The sequence below is a fragment of the Cavia porcellus genome, unplaced genomic scaffold, assembly GCF_034190915.1.
Source record: "Cavia porcellus strain 051 isolate PalLab524CR breed Dunkin Hartley unplaced genomic scaffold, mCavPor4.1 scaffold_14, whole genome shotgun sequence".
Lineage (NCBI taxonomy): Eukaryota > Metazoa > Chordata > Mammalia > Rodentia > Caviidae > Cavia > Cavia porcellus.
In genome coordinates, this window is record NW_026947497.1 from 26,432,248 (window position 1) to 26,456,672 (window position 24,425).

Consider the following 24,425-nt stretch of genomic DNA (forward strand, 5'->3'; position numbering starts at 1 on the left):
TGATTGTAAATATTAAGATATAAAACTGCAGATGGGGATATTTGAAGTGATGATATATATTTCCTGCTACCCTGGTCAGAGATATGGGTCATGGCATGAAATAGCAAAAGATACTGAAATTGGGCCAAGATGCTATAAAAAAGACGAGTGTGAACAAAGCAGGCATCTTAATGAAATTGTTTGGAGGAGATATTTACCATTTCAGGTAATAGTAATCAATATATATCACAATAATTAGGTTACTTGTATTGACCTTAATTAAAAAAATCTGTATCAAGTGAATATTATGTTGATTTATATTCTAAAGATGTCCTAATGTAGAAAACAGAAACTACCATTATAAAAATGGATACATATTTCTGATAAGTGTTGTATTTGGTCAGAAAATTGATTTCATTTAATATAAATAAATTATGATGGGGAAGGGAGTAAGAGAGGTAATTTTAAGTTCATCAGTACAGGGAATTCACCTCCAGTGGTACAAATTACTGTCCACATAGTAAGTACTTTTGCAGAACATGTAAAGTTTCTAGAAGATATTTATTGCCATTCTCTTAAAAATACAAAATCAAATTTTGCAAAATATTGCAAAATATATTTTCTATTATGGAACCTAATTTTATTTTATTAGTTGTATTCTAAATTGTTTGCTATATTGGGAATCAAAATTGTTCTCTAGAACTTATATGACCATGTAAGAATTATTCCCAGAGACTACCTTCCCTGAAGAATTAAAAACATCATACCACGTGAGATATGTGCATCCATGTTTATAGAAGCACAATTTGTAATAGCTAAATCTTGGAAACAACCCAAATGCCCATTTCAAAAAGGAATGGATAAAAAAGATGTGGTATTTTTATATAGCTGAGTAGCACTCATCCATAAAGAAGGATAAACTTGAGACTTTTATAAGTGAATGAATGCAACTTGAGGCCATATTCGTCAGTCAAATAATCAGATTCATGTCTGTAAACATTGCATTGTTTCCTTGTTGTGGGTGATTAAAAGAGTAAGTAAGTTTTAAAATGTACAATAGATATTGTGAAATGAGAAGAAAATTTTTTAAAAAGAGAAAGGAGCCAGGATGTGGTCAGGGGGAAAGGATGAAGGCAAGAGAGAGAGGGAGAGAGAGAGAGAGAGAGAGAGAGAGAGAGAGAGAGAGAGAGAGAGAGAGTTATACTATTAGTTCATTGAAAAGGAAGGTTTGTGTTAGTGTACATTGGAGAGCTTTTTATGTTCATGTCTTGTACTCTCAGTAACTGCTTTGAAAATGACAATATGCAATGTATTAACTATTGTTATTCTTCTATTATTTTGTTCTGGATTCTGTTTTACCTTTTTTTCACAAAATGAAAAAGGCAAATATTATTCTGAGATGCTTTGAAATGTTGTACAGTACTTTATTCAGATTATGAACTGAATATTGTATATAATCATATTACTCCAATGCTGCTTTTATAAGTAACAAACTGAAAAAATAGAAAATTGAAAACTTTCCCCAAATAGTGAAATATTATACACATTATATCATATTTTTCCAAAACTTGAGCTATAATCCACTTTAACAAGAGGATTCAAAGGACATGATATTGAAGGCAAATTCACTGTCAATTAGTTTGAATGGATCATTTTTGTAATCATTTTTTCCATTATCTAGCTTATTATAGCTATTGTAAATAATGTAATGATGCATAATTATTCAATGAACTGTAAGGTAGAAGATGAATAGAATTTACTTTTGAATTTTCCCTCATTCTATTTGCTTCTACTAATTATTGTCTGCACTGAAATCTAAAAGTATCATAGGCTATATGAATCACTACAGAATCCAGAAATTTTTACCTGGTCTCAAATATGACACAGATATGTCTGACTGATAATTTGCAAACTGGGGCTGAGAACATCTCTCCCACAGCAGTACTTGGATTGCTAGCATATCTTTTTTTCTCCTCTTTAAAGAAAGCAAATTGAATACAACACAGGGAGGGTTATATATCAGAATAATTCAACATACTAAATCAGTGTTTTTTAAATAACTTATCTCATGAATTTCAAAACAATTATATTATTAGGGACAAATTATTTGCTATATTATTGCTTTAGGTCTGAATGAAAACTACTGATAAAAATTTCAGTTGTTGGGGGATTTAGCTGAGTGGCACAAACTCCTGCCTGGCAAACACAAGGTTGTGAGTTCGATCCCCAGTATCTGCCCCTCCCCAAAAGTCAATTTTTTTTTTCCTTTGACATTTTTTAGGTCACTTTTGATCCTTGGTTGCTATGGGTTGCACTATTATTAATATAATAATTAGACACACATTTAAAATGACCTGGTTGTATAAAATATTCTGTTGTCAGAATAGTTCAGCTGAAAGATTTCTTTTTTTGCAACCCACAAAAGCACCATTCAATTCACTGTACCTTTTTCCCCCTGGAAATTGTTAAAGATTCCTCTAAACTGGAATATGCATCTCAAGGACCTCTGATCCACAGAAAGAATTTCACATTCATAACTAATAGAAATTGAGTTGAATATTTAGGTTGTTTTTATTTTTATTTTTTTGAATACTTAGTTTTTGAGTTATATATAATGCTCAAGTTTAGGAGGATACTAGTTGGGCTGGGGATATACTGCCTGGCAAGCATGAGGTCATAGGTTCCATTCCTGGTACAAAACAAAACAAAACAAAACAAAACAAAACAAAACAAAACAAAGCAATAACAAAAAAGAGGGTAATAATCTATAGTAATAAACACAGAATAAGCCATGAAAATAATTGTGCTGCAAGAGTAGAGATGATTGTTATATTTAATGATTCATTTTCTTCTTAGCACACCTTTTAACAAAAATCAGAATAAATTATAAAATTTGAGAATAGACTTTATTATAAGAATAACACTCAACACTCCCAAGTTTAACTTCAGGAAGAACAGCTGTTTCCTCCTTTGAAGTATGTAGGAACCTTGAAATTGGACTTCACATTGGCTTTCTTTTTACCAGCTCTCCATTATTGAGCTAACATCTGCATTGGTAAGGGAAGAAAGTGAAGGTGAGAATGAAGGAGTGAAGGGTCCAGTCATCCTTCCTTTACTTATATTAGCATCAAAGAAGACAGAGATGATGATGATGTTGAAAGAATTAGGTATTACCTATGGGCTGCTTACTATACCAACTGTCCCACTGCACATGTTACTCACTTTCCTCCTGTAACAATCCAATGGGTCAACTTTGCCATTATGTTCCATGTTACAGATGAGGGAACAGAGGCTTAGAAATACCAAGTCATTTTGTCAGGTTTACGGAGGTATATCTAAATAGCCAACATAAAATTTAAACTTCAAGATGTCAGTGTAAGAACAAATTTTTATGCTATATCTGTTATGTACACTAAGAACCAAAATAAAGATTGTGTGTTTTTTAAAAAAGAAAAATATATGTTTCAATAATATATAATATGTAAATTATATAAATGTGCACAGATGTAGACCAATTTTTCCCAAAACGTATTCTGCAAGAAATTAGCAAACATTTTGAAAAATATCTTAATTGAGTTTCATGTTTCAATAATAATGGGAAACATGAACCTCAATAAAATTTGACAAGTGTATGGCTTGATTTTTCAGAACATTTACTAGAAGAATCCCTAAGAGAAGGATATATTATGTAATATGTTTTAGGCTATTTACATATTTAACATTTTCCCTTCAGCAACTCGCCTTGGGAAATATTTTATGTAAAATTTAATTTACAAGGTAAATTTGTCAGAAGATCATATGTTTAGAATGATTTAACCACTGTAGAATGTTAGACCTAGAAAGTAATCTATTTGCTTGAGATCTAAGTTTTTCCCCCACCTTGTAATAGATTCCTAATTTAATGACCCCAATCGATCTTGTCTGTTGATATTCAGACCTGTGTTGGAGCTTCCAAGACCATTTTAGGTTTTGATGATTCATTACAAGCATTCACATAAACTATTATTTTGTGGTGACTGTTAATTATGGTGAAAGCATAGAAATTAAAACCAGCAAAGAATTCAAGGTGCATGAGAAAGTCTAGTGAGAGGAGAAAATGTACAATCTCTATGTATCTTTTTCTGGTCAAGTGGCATAGACATGCTTGGTTATCTTACAACCTATGTGTATGGAAGAAAACACATAGTTAATTCATATACCTGTAAAATGGGAGAACCTCTACATACACACATGGGGGAATAGGTTTGAAGGATTGATGAGCGGAAGACTCACCTGAGTTTTGACATACAGAGGTTTTACTATGGCTCACCGCATGTTTATGTGATTGATCTCAGGTACACAGATTACAACCTCTCAGAGAAAAAGGAGTTCACTTCTGAAGCAAAATAATTGACTAACAAATGATGTTGACAGAATTAATCAGAAGAAGAAAAGGAAAGTAAAAATATCCAGTTAACACTGAGTTAAAAGAAAATGAATATTTTAGCTAAGACTAAAAACCCAGCTGCTATAGGGGACAGAATGCATATTTACCAACACACTACTTAACAAATACTTTGGCTTCCAAAAAAAATGACATTAAAATGTTCAAATGATAGATGAGGGCAAATTTACACATAATGAAAAAGAATTAGTGTTATATAATAAATTAGGAAGTACCATAAATTGACATAAAATGCAATTAATTCCTTTAATTAAGAAGAAAAAAGTATGATGATATAATTACAAAATTAAAAACAGTGAAAGTATTTTAAAAGGGGCTGAAATTCAGTCTCAGAAAGTAATATAAACCAAAACACAAGTAAGATACAATTTATAACCCATTATATTGCCAAAACTAAGTAAGAGTACTATACTTCTTGTTAGTAGGAGTACTGTGTAAAGATAATTTCCTTATTTTGTTAGTGAATATTTATAATGTCACAGCATTTTTAGAAGTAGTAGTTAATGTTTTGAGTGGGAAAAACTTTTAAAGGCATCCAAATAATCCTTATGAGAGTTTTAAACATAAAAAGAAATTCTATAATGCTTTCTATGATGTATAGATGAAGATTTATCTGATGGATTGGATGGCTCAACTGACTGAGAAAAAAATCATAAGATAAAGATACTTTTGCATTATTCTCCATTTTTACAAATGTGGCCTTTTGATATAGAAAATTTAGCATTTCTTTGTTTCATGAGCTCCCCCACTTCATGCCTGTACATTCTGTTCTGGCTTGAAAAAAAAAAAACTCATTTTAGTTTTTCAGCTTCCAAATTTAGTTTAAATTTAATTTGGTCCTATATACCTTTTCTGAGGCTTCAATATTTGCTTCTCTTCTCTTACCATAAATATGGATTCTATGGCTATCTGAGCACTTACCATTATTTTGTAATAAATTGTTTCAAATAGCCTCAACTATACTCTAATCTGGTTAAAGACAGCAACTATTTGTTCCTTACATCTAAATCCAATCACCAAAGCATTTTTGTATACATAATATGTGCTTAATGCATTCTTATTCCACAAAGCCAGCCACTGAGTTTTAAAGAGTCTTGTGATGAGAACATGAGAGTTGGTCAGAATATTCCCATTTCAAACCTCATCACTGAGGTGTACAGAACCTTAATATTAATTGAATGAATTTTTAAATGTGTAAACTAGAAACAGCTAATTTTCAGTGTAAGGAATATCTACAGCAAAAACGATTTGAAGAGGTTGAGAGTAGCATGCACACCAAAACAGAACCTACTCTCTATAGCATTTGTATAGCACATTAATCCTTAGCAAGAAGACAGATGTGGACATTATGCTCCTGAGAATAAGAGTAGGTGCTTGTCTTGTAGTCATCTAGTTCATTACTAAGTCCTGAATTCAAGTCAACCACATTATAAGCTTCTGACTTGGATGCATCTAAATTTTTTTAAAATTGTAGATGTACGTTTTCAAAACCATAAACTTAAAGGATACAAACATAGTTGAAAACAACAAAAACTAAGTCTGATTTTATTTAAAGGATATTGAAATTCATAGAATCTGTGGGTACACTACAAATAAACTGGAATATAGAAAGGAATTCTGGTAGGTCTGATGGGGCAGGCAACAGAAATGACAGTAAATGCATCAGTACAATCATGGGGAGAGTTATATCCTATAGCTATTGATAGCTGTAAACCTGATCTGTATTTCCAAGCTCTGCGCCACATCTTTTGTGCTCAAAGTCCCCTTGACCTTCACAAGGAGAGTGAGCTGCAGCATCTGGGTCTTGCAATGGTGAGAGGTGACCACTTCCTCCTTTTCATAACCCATGGGAGTGTGGGGCTGTTTACAGGAAGGAGCTGTCAGCTCCTCTGCAGGTAAAGGAGAGAAACATGCCCATCACAAGGATGACTATCACAAATGGTTATCTGTCAGTGGGACTACTTCTTCCTTCCTAAATCAAACTTGAATTAAGTCAGGACATGATAAAGGCATTTCAAAAAAGAGGTTCAACTTTGCTCATAAACAACAGTGTGGTACATGTTCCCTCTTTGGAATTCATAGGGCATCCAAGAGATGCACATGAGAATGCAACAATACATTTTAATAAAATGTTTGGTCTTGGATCAATATAATTTTTAATCTTTGTCTTCAACAGACAACAGAACATCTGTGATTGTGTTTCTTTAAGATACAGAAACTTAGTCTATTACCTATACCAAAGAGATTACTAAAGAGAAAATAAGACATGTTAACCAGTTGCTGCAAATGGTTTCCTGCGTGTGTGGCAAGAGTGTCAGTGTGGACTCATCTTTAGTCACTGCAAAAATACAGAGAGCAGGCAGGAGACCAGCATTTAACTCAACTTTCTATATGAAGTTTGTATCTAACAAGGTGCAAGAAGGTAGAACAAAAGAAAAATGTTTAAAAAATTATTTTCTCCTCTTAATTGGCATTTCTTATGATACTTCATAAAGGGTGTTAATATGAGAAATTCTTTTTTATTATTGGAATATATGAAAACCTTGATCTAGAGCTCCCAATATTTTGGAGAAATAAAATACGATAAATGGAAAAGCAGTCATCACAGAAAATGTGTCACAAGTTGTTCCAGAATGCTAGAGGAGAATTGTATATGAGGCATTATCATTTTGAGGAATCCAATAATGAGTTATGAAATCATCATTAAATTCAGAAATATATTAACCTAATTTGTGATAGTAGAAAAAAATTGGCATGTATGTTCTTGATGCACATAGATATGAGACTAAGACTATTATGAGAAACACAAAACAGTCACACTGTCAGCGGCAGAGGTGTTACCATATATCATGCAAAGGAGGGTAGGGGACAAATGAGTTTCGTGTTGTGTAGGAGTTATAGCATCTAAATAGTGTGCGTCGCTGATTTCTGGAATTCTTACTAACTTGCATGCTAAATGAAGAATTTGATTTGTGAACTAGCAAGTTTGGTTACTGAAATTATTATGGGAACATCAGAATCAGCTTCTAAAGATCTTAGAGTGACTAATATTAGTGTGAATTATACCCTAGTGTGATTATTATGCATTGACAGACATATAGTACAATACTTTCATTTTCAGTATTATTAAAGGTGGATTAATTGTTTTGTTAATAGTTAAATTTATTCTATTACAGGAGACATTTCTTTAAATGTATACCAAAAAAATGTCTTATGATCTAGCAAGAAAAGCTTAAATGAGTGTTTTTATTAATTCATTATAAACTTGATTTAGGGACAGCAATTATGGTTGAGTGTGATGTTTCTTTAGTAATGTAACTTTTCCTAGGCCTAATAATTAATCTTTCTAGCTATATCCTTGATAATTCAAAAAAGATGAAAACAATTGAGAATTTTAATATTTTAAAAAAATAAATATCGTATAGAGTGAATCTAAAGGCTTTAAAATATGTTTCAGTGTATTTCAGTTCATGAAGAGAATATTTTCAATAGAAAAATAATTCTATAAATAAAAAATAAAATCACGAAATAATAATTTTCTGCCCGGTGACCCAAAAAGGCAAGATACACTTGAAAGTGATAGGTTTTTAAGATCTATTTGAAATAAAAATCCAACAGAACCCAAATTCAGCTGCTGAGGAGCCCTTTTCAGGGAAGAAAAGAACCACAGCTACTCTTTTCTTTGGTGAAAATGTCAAAGAGGAGGGATATACCACAGACCAGGAAAGGAGAAATCAGTCAAAATTACAATCAACTTTTAATGTCAAAATGTGGACTCCTATGATAGATCAGACTCTTTAGTCACAGAGAAAGTGCCCACTTTTTGAGAATTCTTTTTCACAGGTCTTTACTGAGAACCAAGAAGAGACAAAGGACAGTGAAGTAGGTACAAGGCTGCTACCATCCTCATCAGAAAGGAGGAAAGCAGAAGCGTTGCGAGCCACCCCCTGAGACACAGAGATTGACAGCCAAACCCCAGGAGGGGAGGGTGGCTGAGGAGCAACTTCAAGGCGCTTCAGGCCTTCTGAAGTCTGAGGGCTGCTGTCTCAGAAGACTGGGAGTGGAGGTGGGGATGAGGGCAGGGTGATTGTCCAAGGACTGACTCAGAGCACAAGGAGTCTGACTGGAGAGGAAAATCGATTTCTTTGCTATCCAAGAAATAGGATGCAGCTTGGGACCCAAGGAGAGAGGAGCACAGAGGGTAGGTTTGAAACATGGGGAAATCTCTGAAATCTCACAAAGGCAAGGCTCTTTTGAGACAAATATCTCGATCTTTCCCTAAAAATATTTGAAGTCTATGGTGAATATAGTACAGCTAAAATTTTAGGAAGCTTGGGTATGGTCTCCTTCGAGATCAGAGTGACTCATCTTTATCATTGTGGCGCCCCGCTGTGGGTTGAATACTTTACCTCATACTGAACTGCTGTCTACTAAAACTGGTTAGCATATAAAAACTTATCAGGAGGTGGGGAGGAGGAAGAGCAAAGACAGAAAAGGAGGGAAATAGGAAGAAGGGAAAGAGGAAAGATAGGAAGGAGGGAATATACAGAAACATACGACTAAAGGTTAAAAATGCACCAATCAATAGACATAATTAAAGAGATGGCCTACACTTAGAATTATCTGATAATGATATTTAAATTAACTGGCTCTTAACATGGAATGATTAATACATATGCTTCAGCTGACCACAGCAAATGCAATATTCAGTGGAATAGAAAAGAGGTTGATAAAAGTACACAAATTGAAACAAGAACTGAAAAACAGAAGTGCAAAAGAATAAAATGTTCAAGATACACGAATTGGTAAGAAACACATTACCACATGTATCCATGGAATTCATGGAGTAAAAGGTAAAAACAAGTCTCTGAAAGGGAATGACTGAGACTTTGAAAAACTGAACAAAAGATAGCAATCAAACCATGGCAAAAATGTCAACAAATCTCAGGCTGAAAAAGTGCAAACAATCACAACAGCACTATCTAAGCATATCATAGTCAACATGTTGAAACATACAGGTAAAATAGAAATTTACATGTAGTTAGAAAAATAGAGACATATTTCAAATTTGGCTAAATGGAAAAGATACAAGTAGTTATATATATACATATATATATATATTATACATACAATATATATATATAATTAAGAGTAGAAGCTAGTGAAAATCACCTTTGGAGTACTGAAAGAAAAAGCCATTACATTTAAATTTATATTTACTAAAAATATTTTTCATAAAGGGAGAAAAATTTAAGTTATTCTCAGAGAAGTGATAGCTGAAATTGTTCACCAGCTCTATATATTCATTAGGCTAGTTGGGACCCTAAATATCTAAGAAATAAAGGCATAAGACAAAGTAAATATTAGGCTAGGTCAATGTGAAGGCTATTCTTGGTACTTTTATGAATTCCTACTACCCTATGCAGGTAAGGATACTGCTTTAAATTTCTTTTGAGTTAGATCAAGGAAGCCAGGTCATTTTACCACTCTGATGAGTTCATACCCCTAGAAAAAGACATGAACTTTGAAGAAGCAATTTTCTTCAGCTGAGTTAATCTCAAAGATAACTGATGGCTGAGAACCAGCTCACAGCTGTGTTTGTAACAGCTGGGGCCACAAGGTCTTCATTTCTGAAGGAGGATCTTCATGGTGGAACATTACAGCTACTGAATATGTAAGTTTGTGTTGGTGAAGGTGGAGAAGAATTAATACAGATCAGAGTCTTTAGGTCACGTTAGGAAACTGGACTTGGAGGTAGGGCATGTGAAACTATCTATCAATTTTATCCTTATTTTTCTATTATCTCACCTTTTACACATAATTTTTGAAAATATTTCTTAAATTTTGTAGACTCAAAATGATATTTTAATTTCAGAATTGTTTTTTCACTTGGTATAGATTTTATCTTGTAGGAAACAATGGTCATCATACTATGAATTGAAATTTAAAGGAAAGTAAGAACACTAATTTTTTAGCAAGTTTATCAAATTTGAGTGATGTTCTCATTATATTCAGCACATCACATTTTCCTCTCAGTTTTAAAGCTGTGAGTGGGAGAAAATGCTATCCTTGCTGTCTTGGTTGCCAACCAAGGAGAAGTCTCTTTGAGTAGAAAACTATTTTGTGGTCATTCTTATACTGTGGCTGGATGTAATAGCACTTTCATACTGAACGAGATAAAGAAGAAAGAAACAAAGCTCAGTGCACCATTAGCCAAAACTAGATTTTCTTTTGATTTAAGGTAGTTCTTGATTACAGCCTCAGTCTTTACTTGAAATAAATTCATAGCTTTGTGAATTTCATTTTAAAGCCAGTAATTCTGAATTAAAGAATTGTGTAGGATCATGGAGAAAACTGGTCATGTTCCAAAATGGATAACTGCTAGAGACCCCAAGAATGTCTTCTATGGTATGATTTTCTCCATCAGAGGTATGTTCATAGATTTCTGTTTTCTTCAGTATAAAAGGAGGAGGGATGAGCAAATGTGGAGACAACTCTGATGTGAGAATAATTGTTTAATACTTTAAAGGGAGATTTGATAAATATATGTGATGGCTGTGAATAGTTTTGTGAACAGGAATCATGTATGGATATATAACAATTGTTTGTTCATAAGATCATTTATTCCTTCTCGCTAAGTATTACTAAGTCCCAGCCTTTATTAGTCATAATTTCCTCTTACCTAACAGTAACAGATGTCATCAAAGTGTATAACTGTAAGCTATTTTTAAAATCGCATATATGCTGCAAAGAAGTTATTTAAAGTACAACCAATAACACATGAGGAGATTTTCACTTCAAAAATGTAATAAAATGTCTGTGTTTTATGTGGCAAATTAGTACCACTGTATAGCATCTTGAATGCAATATTGATTATATCACTTTGTAAAATCTTCTGCCTAAGTTTTAAGTTACTGATTCTAGCAGCTTACTGTTTTGATAATTGCATTTCAATTTGCTTTGGGAAACCATGCCTGGATTAATTGAGTCATTATACTTAAATATGGTAATAAGCAGTAATAAGAAATATGTGTCCATCCAAGAAATGCTGTTGCCTTTAACCATTTTGAATTATTAAACCATCCAAATCAATACTCCTCACTAATTTTTAATAATGGATTCAAAGACATAAAAGTAAACAGACTCAGGAATGACTTTCTTTTTGAAAGTCACATGTGGCTATATATGCAGAATATTAGTGAACTTGCAGCAGCTTTTGGCAGTTTTAAAATTATTGTTAATTAACTTTTCTACTCAAATTCTTGCAAGCTCACTATAGTTGATGAGTTATCATGCTACTTCCAATAAATCTTGAAGTAATTTCATAAACAGTTATTTAACCTAAATTGGATTCTCCATCAATTGAGACAAATTGATTTTTAAATGCCATGATATTGTGAGTTCTAATAATATTCCTTTCTATTTGTATTGGCTTATGCATAAATAACTTAAAATTTATGCATTGTAACATTTCTTCAGAGAATTACTAAAAATAGAACTTTTTAATAGTAATATATATGAAATGTATAGCTATATTACATTTGTTTACAAAAAATTGATGTGTAAACATACATTGAATTAAGACGGTAAGGGAAACAGACTGTGAATCCGAAGCTTGAGCTGTAGTTTCAACTCCATCCCCTATAATTTGCAGAAATGCAAGTAAGACATTTAACTTACTTGGACTCAGTTTATGACTTGGAAATAATACACTGAAGTCTTTTTTTTAAATTTTTTTTTGTTTAAAGAGGAAAAACAAAACAAAACTGTAAAAGGGTACAAGTAATACAGAATTTCAAAAAAATAAACAATAAAAAGTCACTAGTTAATAGATTACATATTGTCATCTTAGAAATAGTTGTTCAAGTTACAAAATTAAAGCACACAAAGTGGACATTCAAACAGTGAGACTGCAAACAGTTGTGTTCAATGATCCAACAAAAACTTAGTAATATGGTTTTCTATCTTACACACTTAAACATACATGCAGCTATATCCTTTAGAGCACTTTCTTTTCCTCTCTTTTTTGCGATAACAATTACACATTTTGGGTTTTATTACTCCCACAGTTCTTATTACTTTTTTTTTGAGGAGAATAAAACCAAATGTGACAAAACAAAATGGAGTCAGTCAAAACAAAACGATGGATATAGTATATGATGTAAAAACAGAATACAAGGTGATCAACAATGGTTGCCATAATACTTCTTGCTATCTTAAAAAGAGTTGCCTATATCATCAGATATAATAAAATTGAACAAAACAGAACAGAACAAAACCATTAAAACCTAAACATTGGAGACCTTACAGGACTTTAAAAGAAGGTAATAGTCAAACTAAAATGGGCATCATAGTGAATCTTATTGCTATCAAAGTAGTTGCCTAAACCCTCAAACTTGATACTATCAAACAAAACAGGAAAGAGTAAAATCAGTCAATACAAGATGGTGAGAGCAATACAGGGGTTCAAATCAGGTTAATAGGAAAACAAAAAAAGTTACTATAATATATCCTGCTGTTCTTCTGTCTCCATTGTTTTATCATATTGTATCTTATTGGATTTTATTATATGTGATAGTATAAACAAAACTTTTTATAGGCAAAGAAATAATATAGTAACCATTGTTTGTTTTCTTTTAGCTGGTTCTAAATACCCTATAATACTTTCATTCTCTTGAATGGTTTCACATTGTCTTGATATGTTTGATGCTACAGTATAGGAAGTTATACTCAAATATTTCAAGGAAAGAGACACTCTGGTAACTGATACTATGTCAGGTTATCTGGTGGTGAAACACTATGTTGCTTAAATTGTTCTGTTCTGACCTTTGTTGTTATGCTAAATTGTTCTGTTCTGACCTGTGTTATGTCCTCTTTTATCTCAATCTCCCCCTTTTTAAAATTATTTTTTTAATTAAAGGAAAAATAAATGCCCTGAATTCTTGTAAAGATCAAGAATCTATATATCAAAGTTCCTTGAAAATATAAAGTTTTTAGTTTTTATTGCTTATTGTTTTGTCTTTTTCATGAATTCAAGTTTATTAAATTTATATTCTATTTGGGTATATTTTTATCATGACAATGGCTCAAAATCTACTTTCTCGTTAATCATGGACTGTATATAAATATTCTTAAAAGTTTACTGAAGATTTAATTTCTCTTGCTTCAGTGGCTTCTATTTTCTAAATAAGATGTAGAAAATGACATCTTACTTGGAAAAATATGAGAAGACTGTCCAAGATAATACAAAATATATTCTCTGATAAAACTGTAATATTTGACACTGCAAGAGTTTCCGCAGTGGTGACTTTTTAGTTTAGTCACCCTGTAAGTATATATTTGATTAGAGAAACATATCCATAAAATATCAGGATGAAGACAGTTAATGAAATTCTATTGAACACTATTTTCTGAATAATAAGGAAAAGTTATGGGAGAGAGTGTGATGTATTTTTCTCCCATGTAGCCATTCTTTGAATTAGATATAACAATAACTCACTGATTCATTTGTTCATGCATCCATGTGTCCACTATAGGTTATATATTTTCATAACAGCTGTCCACTCTGTAAGGGATGTGAAACTATGGTTTTGTTTTTGGGTCTTCCTTGTGTAGTCTGGAGCCACTGACTTGTAAAGGATCGTTGTTAAAATGTTCTGTGTGCCATCTCTAAAATGTTAAAGACACACAGAAGAGAAATGTAATTGAGAATGCCTTCTCCGGGAAATGATACTTGGAGCCAGCATTAATTAATCCATTTTGCATAAAGCTTTCCATTTGTGTCTCTATTTCTCAATTTCTTTTCCTGTGAAATATTTTAGTGCATTATTTTATCTAGATCCACATTCTGATTCTTAATAGTCTGGTTATATCACATAGAATCTTAGGTGATGTGAAGATCCTAGCCTCTAGTTTTACATTACTAGCTTATAGAAAGTTTTTGTGTTGATATGGCCCCTACTTTGTTTCTGGGTAGATAGGACCAAAAAATAAGGATGTTGGCTTTGATCCAGAGTCCTAAATTCAGAAGTCACATAAAGTGTATTTCATATATTAAATTTATGTTTTAAAAAATGTAGCCAACTGTCCCTCAGACAATGGACTTTTATCTATAACATATAAAGAATTGAAAAAAAACTCAGACCCCCAAAATTCAAATATACAATATAAAAATTAACATCTAAGATGAATGTACTCTTTTCAGATAAAGAAATAAAAATGAAACATAAATATATGAAAAAAATGCTCAACATCACTGTCTATTTGAGAAAAGCATATTCAAATAACAGCATCTCACTCCAAAAAGAATAGCTTTCCAAAGAAATCAACCAATAACAAATATTGGAGGGGCTGTGGGAAAAGGAGTGCTTCCCCACTCTTTGTGGGAATATAGATTGATATAACCATTGTGGAAATCAGTGTGGAGATTCCTTAGAAAACTAGGTATGGAAGTCTCATTTGATTCAGCTGTTTCCCTTCTTGGTATTTTCTGAGAAGAAATGACAACATCATATCACAGATATATAGATATAGATACATATATGTATATATGCACCCATGTTTATAGCAGCACAATTTGTAATAGCTAACTCTTGGAAACAACCTGAATGTCCATCAACTGAGGAGTAGATACAGAAGACAAAAGATGGGATATTTTTATTCAATGGAGCAGTAAACTCAGCTATAAAGAAGGACAAACCCAAGGCTTTTGTAGGTAAATGGAGGCAACTTGAGACCATACTCATAAGTGAAATAAATCAGGTTCACATGTGTAAACATTGCATTGTCTCCCTAGTGTAAAAAAATGTAAAGTAAGACCCAAGATGAACAATAGGTATTACAAAAGTGAAAGGGGAAGAAACTGCTCAAAGGAAAAGAACAACTGGGATGGAAGAAAGGAGAAAAGAAATTAAAAAATTATGTATGTGACAGTTACACTACTAATCTGTTAGTTCATCAAAAAGAACAGTTTTCACTTTCATTGTTTGATTTGTTTTCATTCCTATATCTTGTAATTTGAGCAACTATTTTCAGGATAACAATATGCAATATATTAACCATCAATAATTTCCTATTATGTTGATTTGAATTTCCACATTATTTTTATTCTTTTTTGGTTTTAAAATAAAAAATATAATTGTATCTGTTCATTTATTTGTAACACACTTTAGGGCCACTAGTTTTAAAAGTAGGTGAAAGATTAGACAGGGACAGAGGGAAGGAGAGAGCAGGAAAGACACAGAACACAGTTTACACTATTTGCAATATTTATACAGTTACTACGGGTATCAGTGCAATGCAACGTATGTAGAATATTGAAAGAAAAAAGAAAAATCTTGTGATTACATAAATAAATGTGTTTTCCTGTTGGATATGTAAAAGTTGTCTAAGAATTGAATGGTTTTAATCCATCATGAAGCCTCAACTGCTTTTTGAGGACGTTGAGTATGTATTCATTTCTAAGCTGTTAAAAATTCTAAAGTCTATGAAATGAAACCATTAAATCAATCAAAGATGAAATTTTAGTATTTGTGAAAACTGAAAATAGTATAAGATGCACATAAGTTCTGTAGGGACCTAACTCGCTTTGTTCTGAAAGCCACCTACATTGTGAACCGGGATTGGAACTGGGGAAGTGTGACCGTGAGCTGCCTCTACACTGCTGCACACGCAGAGAAAGTCGTGCAGCACTGAGGTGTGTGCTTATGTTACAATTTTAGTGTATGTATAAAACAAAATAGTAACATGCATCTTGTTTTCATGAACTATCTTTTTTCTTTGGTCGGAAATATTTTAAACATTTTTTCTATTCCAGAGTATTCTAGAATAGAGTATTCTTAACTACCCTAATGTGATATAATGCTATCATAGAGTATCATAGTAGCAATAAACCACAATTTACCAACATTTTCTGCTTTTGAACATTTGTATTGCTTCTGATTTTCGACACTACAAGAAAATCAGGTTAATTTGTACATAGTTATTTCTTTCAGATATTTTTTTTAGAAAAATAATTTTAGAACTCAAATACTTGAATATCTTCCATAACAAGTCATTTAAGACTTGAGTGAAGAAAAATACTTTGCAGACCTTCAATAAACCATGGCCTCTTCTTAAACAGAATCAAAATCTGTGACTTGTTCTAGTTAATATAATAGGGCAAAGGTGTTGGTTAATCACTCTTGATGAGGCTATATTACATGGCAGAGATTTTTCTTCAGATGTAATTTGAGCTTCAAATTAGTTGGCTTTGGATTAATGAAAAGAAAGGTTTTGCTGGGCCTGGGGGTCTGACTCAACCCAATGAAAATGATAACGAGAGACCACAAGACTACTGTTGGATCCTGACAAAATGCTAATGGGTAGACACAGTTATGACACTATTTTTTTCTATTGAAGTTCAAAGAAGTTGATTGATTTACCCAAGTTACAACTTGTACTTGGAAAAAATAGGATTTAACCTAGGTCAGTTTGACTTTAAGTTAAGATGAATGTAAATGATCTCAAGGGACAGGCAGGCAAGGTAAGAAAATGACAATATCTTAGAGTCAGAAATGTTCCTTTGAATGAAACAACTGAACTGTCTGGTACACATCTCCGTAAAATATGTATCAAGTTGCATTAAGAAGCAAGGATTTATATGCTCAATCTAAACCATTTATCTTCAATTTAAGCCAATGCATTAAAGCTCCCTTGTAAAAATATAAAGGTGAGTATAATTTACTTTTAAATAACCCAAAGGCCTTTAGAGAAAGGTATTGTATTAGAAAGGGCTTCTGCTAAAAAATTTTAGACTTAAACTCTTATCTTCTATTGATAAATCACCCCAATGTGCATAGATCAGAACCTATGTTCAATTCTATATGATTGTTTCAGTGCAGAAATTAGTCCACAGTGGACTGATTTAGTGATAAAGATTAGATAAAACAATTTAAATTTTGAAATAAAACTTTAAAACTAAGAATTTTCTTGTTACTTTTGTTAAAGCTAAAAAATACAAAACAACTTATAAGAGCTTTAGATCATTTATGATCATGAAAGGACTACACTATGATATTTCTATAATCCTTAATACTTTGAAACTATTAGTATAGACTTTTGGCTGAGGACTTTAAATCTAGTGAAATATGGAAATATATTGTTTACACATAAATAGTTCCACAAATATTTTGGGGGAAAATGTTATTGTGTGTGTTATAAACTTGTTGAATCATCTGCATTGGACTTTTCTAGATGTGAATTAGTTAAGTTCCTGGGTAAAGAATGAAACAAATTCTCCACATCTTAACTCAATTATCTACTGTCATTGTCATACTAACATTTTTAAATTTATCCCTGATATTAGTCTCAAGTGTACACTATTCATAGGTTAATTAAAGTATCTTTATTCTTGTAAGCATACACGAAATATAGTATTTAATCATCTGGGATCATAATTTCTACTCAAATAATAGTTAATAATTGCCACTCAAAGGATTATGAAAACCTGTATTTTGCAAGTAACCTTTTTAATTGTAATTTCCAAGAGGTAAATACATTATCTTAAAGTCAGAAACATTACTAAAGTTGTAAATAAATTTTTAAAAAAATAATCCTTGGTAGAGACATAGAAATTTTTTATACAATTCTTTTTGAAAGTACTAATATGAAAAAGACTGAAAGCAGTCCATTGGAACTGGTTTATCATACATTCATGTCTACATTGTTAAAATTAAAAATCCCTTCTCTTCAATTTGTTGGAAATGGTTAATACAAATCCTGTTACAGTATTCTGACTCTGTTCTTCAAGAGTTCATATGAACCTGAATAGATTTTAAAGACGTAAAATTATTTTGCATATAATTTTACATTACTTGCTTTACATGTTTTTAAAATCAAAATGAAGGATTCTTTGTTTTTGATTTTTAAAATTTATGCCTGAATTTTTTAATCTAAATTTTGCAATTAGTCTGGGTTTCAGCTCTAACATGTAAAGAACTTGAAAATTTTACTTCTGCCTTTACAATTAAAAAAAAAAAAACTGAACAGATAAAAATAAATAGATTTTTAAAAATTCGCCAAGTGACTAAATTTTCAAGGCAAGCTATTACTCCCAAATCTGGAGATACAGGAGGGAACAGGGAGATCCTGCTGAGATTTGCTTAGTTAAAACAGAAAACCCCAGAGCCATAAGATGATGGATTACTTCACTGGCAATTTTGATATATTACTATGGCTAGTGATGGGTCCTATGCTATGGCCAGTGAGAGACCCCCTATTTTTGGAACTTTACCTCTAGGAACCCACCAGTTTTCCGTTGCAATTATCTGAAAAATAAAATCTCTTTTGTCAATGGGAAAGGGAGATAGGGAACAAATATAAAAACTATTCCCAGAACTTTCTCAGTAACAATTCTACTTTCTAAGACTTTACTCAAGTTCTGTTGGAGGAAAAAAGTCTTTGTAATCTAGAATTCTATAGCCAATGAAATTAAGCTTCCAAAGTGAGAGAGAAGTGAAGATTCAAATAAACAGAACTGAGGTAATTAAAGACACGCCAATACGCAATATAAGAAATGTTAGACAATATCTTGCAGTCAGAAGGGATATGCTGTAAATCAGTACAAGGACCTGCATAAATAAAAGAACTATACATTAAGGTAAAGTGAATATTTTTTTTCATATTCTTAATTGACAAGAGGTAATGATTTAAAGCACTAACAGCACAATGTTAATGTATGACTATAGGATGTAAGTGAAACCAGTAGCAGAAGATCATGAGAGACAGAAGAGGAAGTGAATAGAGTCTAATAATTTGTATTATGTATGAAACGGAAGCCTTTGGAGACAGTTATATTAATTAAAAATGTATACGGTAAGCTCCGTAATGAGTACTACGAGTTTGCTTTTAATGAATATATCTGATCTAAGAATGGAAGTAAGAAATGAAGCGTATATGTAATGTGCTCAATTAAAACTTGAAGAGGCAGAAAATGAAGGTTGGCAGTGACTAGGTCATGTTACAAACTTGGTTCATGTTAATCCAAGTGTAGCAGTAATCACTGTAAGTGTGATTGATAAACAGACCAATTAAAGACAGAGAATACTTGAGTAGATTAAAAAATAAAATCCAATTATATGGTGGCTGCAAGAAACTTACTTTAACAGCAGACTGATCAGTTAAAAATAGAAATATGGAGAAAGATATGCTAAATAACACTAATCAAAACAGAACTGGACTGTTTCAAATAAAACTGGTATTTGAATAGGAAAATATACTAAGGGTAAAGAAAAGGGTTACACTAATAAAGAACCAATTCTTCTAAAAGGCTTAACAATCCTGAACATATTCATACCTAACAATGAACTATCAAAATATGTGAAGTAAAAACTACTAAAATTAAAAGGGGGAATATATGAATGTACTTTTTAGTCAAATATTTCAACATTTACTGCTGAAAATTAATAAAATACAATTAACCTGAATAGCATCAATCAACTTGATATAATTGATATTTATAAATTATGGCACATTACAAGAATAGATAACTCATTCTTCTCAAGTTGGAATAGCCACCAAAAAGGACTACATTTTTTTTAATCAGAAAACATCTTAATAAATTTCAAAGAATAAAGTCATGCAAGTATGTTTTCAGACTACAAAGGAATTCACCTGCACATAAAAAGAGAAAGGTGGCCCGCATGTTGGTTTCTAAGACAGTGCTGTGACAGATGGAGGCAAGGCGCCATAGGGAAATGGCGGACTCCAGGACTAAGACAAGAATATCCAAAACAAGCTTAGGGCATGTCACAGTGACAGAAAGTAAGGACGTGCTAAAGTAATGACAAGGACACAATCGTGGGCTATGTCTACAGCACTCAGGGTCACCTAAAAGAGCGCCCAGTGGCCAATGTTGAAACAATTTTACCATTACAATAGAAGAAAAATTAGTATTTTGTTATAACCCAAAGTAGAAAGTGAATACTACTGACCATAGTGATGTAAATTACCAAAACAGCAGTGAGGACTAAAATATCTGTGCAAATAACTCAAGTGATCTATGTAGATGCTTCACTTCAGTTATAATTGGCCATTTCACTATCCTAGGTCCAGAGTTATACTCAATCTAGTTTTCAGAAGAGATTTCACTTTCTTACTTCCTTCTATTTGGAATTCTTTTGTCTAGGTTCTGTTTAGATTCGGAATGTAAGTCTCTGGTTTCTTCAGGAGCTGACAGGCAAGGTAATTGCCTGACAAAATAAGTGCTTTAAAAAAGAGTGAGAATGTGGAGATGTTTAACTGTTCTTTATAAAATTCTTGCAAAGAACAAAACAAAATCCTCTTGCTTTCGAACTCCAACATCAACTCTGTTTCTTTTTATTTGGTTTCCAGTCATGAGTCTTTCTAGATTTTTCATGGAAGTAAAACGTCTTTCTCCTTATTGGTACCTTTCCTCTGACATTCAGGTATGAGTTTTCTCTTTTTTAGTACTGTTTCCTTTTTCATTTTTAGTCATCATATATTGTGATTGTGTTGAATAAATATATACATCATGCATTTTTTTGTCTACTATTTATTTGGCAATTTTTATGTGATCACAATACAAAAAGGGCAAGCTGAGAATATTTGCCCTCGTAATACCTTAATTGTGGGGAATTATAATTGGTAATTCTTATCTCTTCTTTATAGTGAATTAGAAATGTTTAGTTTTATGGTCATTAACTAACTCATTCCTCCCAAACCTTACTGAAACTAAGAATATATATTACAGATAAGGAAACCATGACACAGTAACCTGCCTAAATAACTTCATAATAGAACTTGAATCTAGGCCATCTGAAAATCAGCAACATCAGCCTTCACTACTAGACATTCTGTCTGTCTGTGGTAAGGACACTGGGGTGATTTGAAGGTTAGGTTTAGTTTTTAGTTGGAGTCTTAACTTTTTCCTTCCTTATTTCATTAATGATATGTAATCTGCAAAAAACTAGCAATTTAGAAAAGTCATAGAAGAGATAAAAAAATCAAATCAAATCAAATCATCTGAAATCTCATCATTTAGATAAGTCACAACATATATTCAGAAGTTTATATGTATGTAAATATGTGTGCATATACATGTATTTATTCAATGTATAATGTTTTGTAATCTTATTTTTACTTATTTCCTGCATCCTTACGAGTAGAATTGTTGGCAAAGGGTGAACAGAAATTTCCTAAAGAGACTTTGATTCATATTGGCAAATTATTTTCTAGTAAGGTTTTATATAAGCTAAGATATATATGTTTTTTAAAATAGCACCCATTAATCATAGACAGTATTGTTCTTTTAAAGATTTGCTAATCTGAGAGCAATATATGATATTTCTTTTAGATTACTATTTTCATTGGACTTTTTATTAACCAAATATCCAGTGTTATTTTGGTTTTTCTTTGATAGGTATATTGATAATTTTATTCTAATTCAGATTTATATTTTGATTTATTTATTTTTGCTAGCTTTCTATTTTTCCCAGAATTTCTTTCCATGTTAGTAAGTTTATTATGTTTTCTTTTAAAGTGTGCATTTGAAAGCTTGTGAAGAATTTGTTATTAAAATTGAAAGCTAATTAATTATGAACTCATCATTTATTTCATCCCAGATCTTGTGAAATCTTTATATGACTAACATGACAATACAATAGCAGTGATCATTACCTTGTTAGGCTATTTTCTTGTCAAATTATGTAATTAACCTACCACTGACTGTCAAATGAAATTTAAAAGTACCATACCCATATTCCATAAAGGATATAGTCACTTGTGTAAACTTGTTCTTTTTCATTTAATTTCAGAATATTAGAAATGAAATGGATCTTAGCTAAATTTTTTTTTTCTCATACTCATTTCTGGTTTTGTCCGGCTTTGCCAAAAACGGATTCCAAACACTTGCAATGTCCTTAATGAAAATGAATTGCTATACACAATTTTATTGTACTTCAACACGTTAGTAAATGTCCTGTGAATTATGCACAATTATGCATATGTTGAATAGCAGGTTCTCAAAATAATTGATAACAATGATAATAAATAAATTTAAAATGTGTCCCATTTATAGGAAGTAAAAACAATGGCAAATGATGAACAGGGTTCCTCTTGCTAGTTGAGTCATTTTACTCTACTGGTAATTTTCTTTTTATTTCACAAGCCTAAACGCTCTTCCCGAGCGTTAGCATTTAAAAAAGAAAGGAAGATGGGTAAAGCAAAACCATGTTCTCTGAATGCTTGCACCCACCGGCCTCGAGTTGCAGTTCTTGTTCGTGAGCGCAGAATGTCCTTTAGGAGGCGCTGTTTGCACGCAAAAGCTCAGCCTCCTGCATCAGACTCTCAGGCTGCTTCACAATTTTCAAGATGAATAGTGGCTTTGCAGGGGCCTATTACCTCCTGCCTGTCTCTAGTGTGTGGTCATCTATGCAGAGTTACATCCACCGGTCAGCCTGGAGACCCGGCCTTGCCTGCCTTGGCTCTGCTGCCTTTCAGCCAGTATCCATCAGCCTTCGAGACAGTGCTAATCAAATTCAGGTCAAATCACTGAACAGAGTTCATCTTTTTCTTAAACAGTTGTGTATCTTTCACGAACACTTTAAGAAACAGGCAGCTTCATTCTTCTCTTAAACTTTTTTTCTTAAAGCAACATTTTGATACAGAAGAAAATGAATAGCCCTGGAAAAGTGCAGTGATTTTGTGTACAATTAGTCTCCTAGAAGAACTGTAACAACTATACATCTTGGTGAGGACTGATTTTCTTCCTTATGGTTTGACCAACCCCATAATTAGACATAATGTTGTAGTGCTTGTGAAAGGTCCCATGTGACATTTCCTTTTTTCCTAACTGTATGTTGTTGTTTCCTGGAAGATTAGTTTACATCCCTGGCCAAATGAAAACTAAGGACAGAGAGAGTGTTCTAAAGTAAGGGTTCATTTGGTTCCCAGAGAGAATTAGTTTTGAGTACACAAAGAATGCTTTAATCTAGAAACAAAGTAGTGTCACTAATAAGATAACTGAATATTTGAATGATATTTCTAATTTTGTTATGGGCTTTAGAGAGATAATCTCTGGTCTGTTGCTTTGAGTTGAACAGAATTATTATTCCTCATAGAGCTATCAAGTTAATCTGAATCCTAGATGTTTGATAGGAAAGTAAAAATGAAAATTATTGTTCCAAAAATTAGGGATTATAGATCTTCTATGGAACTATACATGTACCATTTAATACTGATAATCCCTCAATTTAGATGAGGAGTGTTATCTGCCTTGATAATATTTTTTAATATCAAGGTCAGGATTTTATCTTCCATATCACAAATACTTTGAAAAATTATTACTTGGGGGACACCATGCACACTGTAAATAGTAAAAGTAATGATCTAACAGGTCTTTTTTTTTCCCTCAGAGATATGAAAGTGGAATCACAAACTATGTATTTATAGGCTAAAAATAATCTCCTGAATCTTATTTTCAATCACATTTTCAAACCACTCATTCTCTCTAAAGGGAATTCATCACTATGGTTATTTCTCCACTCAACCTGTCCTTCTAAATCTCTAAGAAATGGAAGAACAATTTACAGCATTAAGAATGTTTACTGAGTGTGTTTTAGGGAGCCTTGACCTTTAACAGAGACTGCAATATGAAAGGCTTGCGACTGTTTCATTTCATAACACAAGAAAAAAAAATAAAGAAAAGTAATGAGCAAATATAATCAAGTATGCTACACCATTACTTTAATCAGATGTTGCTAATTGCTTTCATTTTTGTGTTTTGATGGAAAAAATTAAATAGCCTTATATAAAATCTAATTTGAATAGTCTGCTATGAGTTCTCATTTCAGTGGGAATTGCAGATTGCTGAGCATCTATTCAGTGAATATTTTAAATAATCTTTTTAATACCAAACCCTTAAAGAATGAATAAGACCAGCTTCTAAAAGCATTGTTTTAATTAATGATTTTATGATTTGCAAGTGTAAATTTCACTGGTAATT

At 32.2% G+C, this 24,425-nt stretch overlaps 1 long non-coding RNA gene across 1 annotated transcript in view; it reads left to right on the forward strand.

Moving 5' to 3' along the window:
* The first annotated feature begins 10,578 nt into the window (after positions 1-10,578).
* Positions 10,579-24,425, forward strand: part of LOC134470390 (uncharacterized) — a 62,150-nt gene continuing 48,303 nt past the window's right edge. The window contains exon 1 of the long non-coding RNA XR_010039242.1: positions 10,579-10,852. This is a non-coding gene — a long non-coding RNA (uncharacterized LOC134470390). The remainder of the gene's footprint in view (positions 10,853-24,425) is intronic.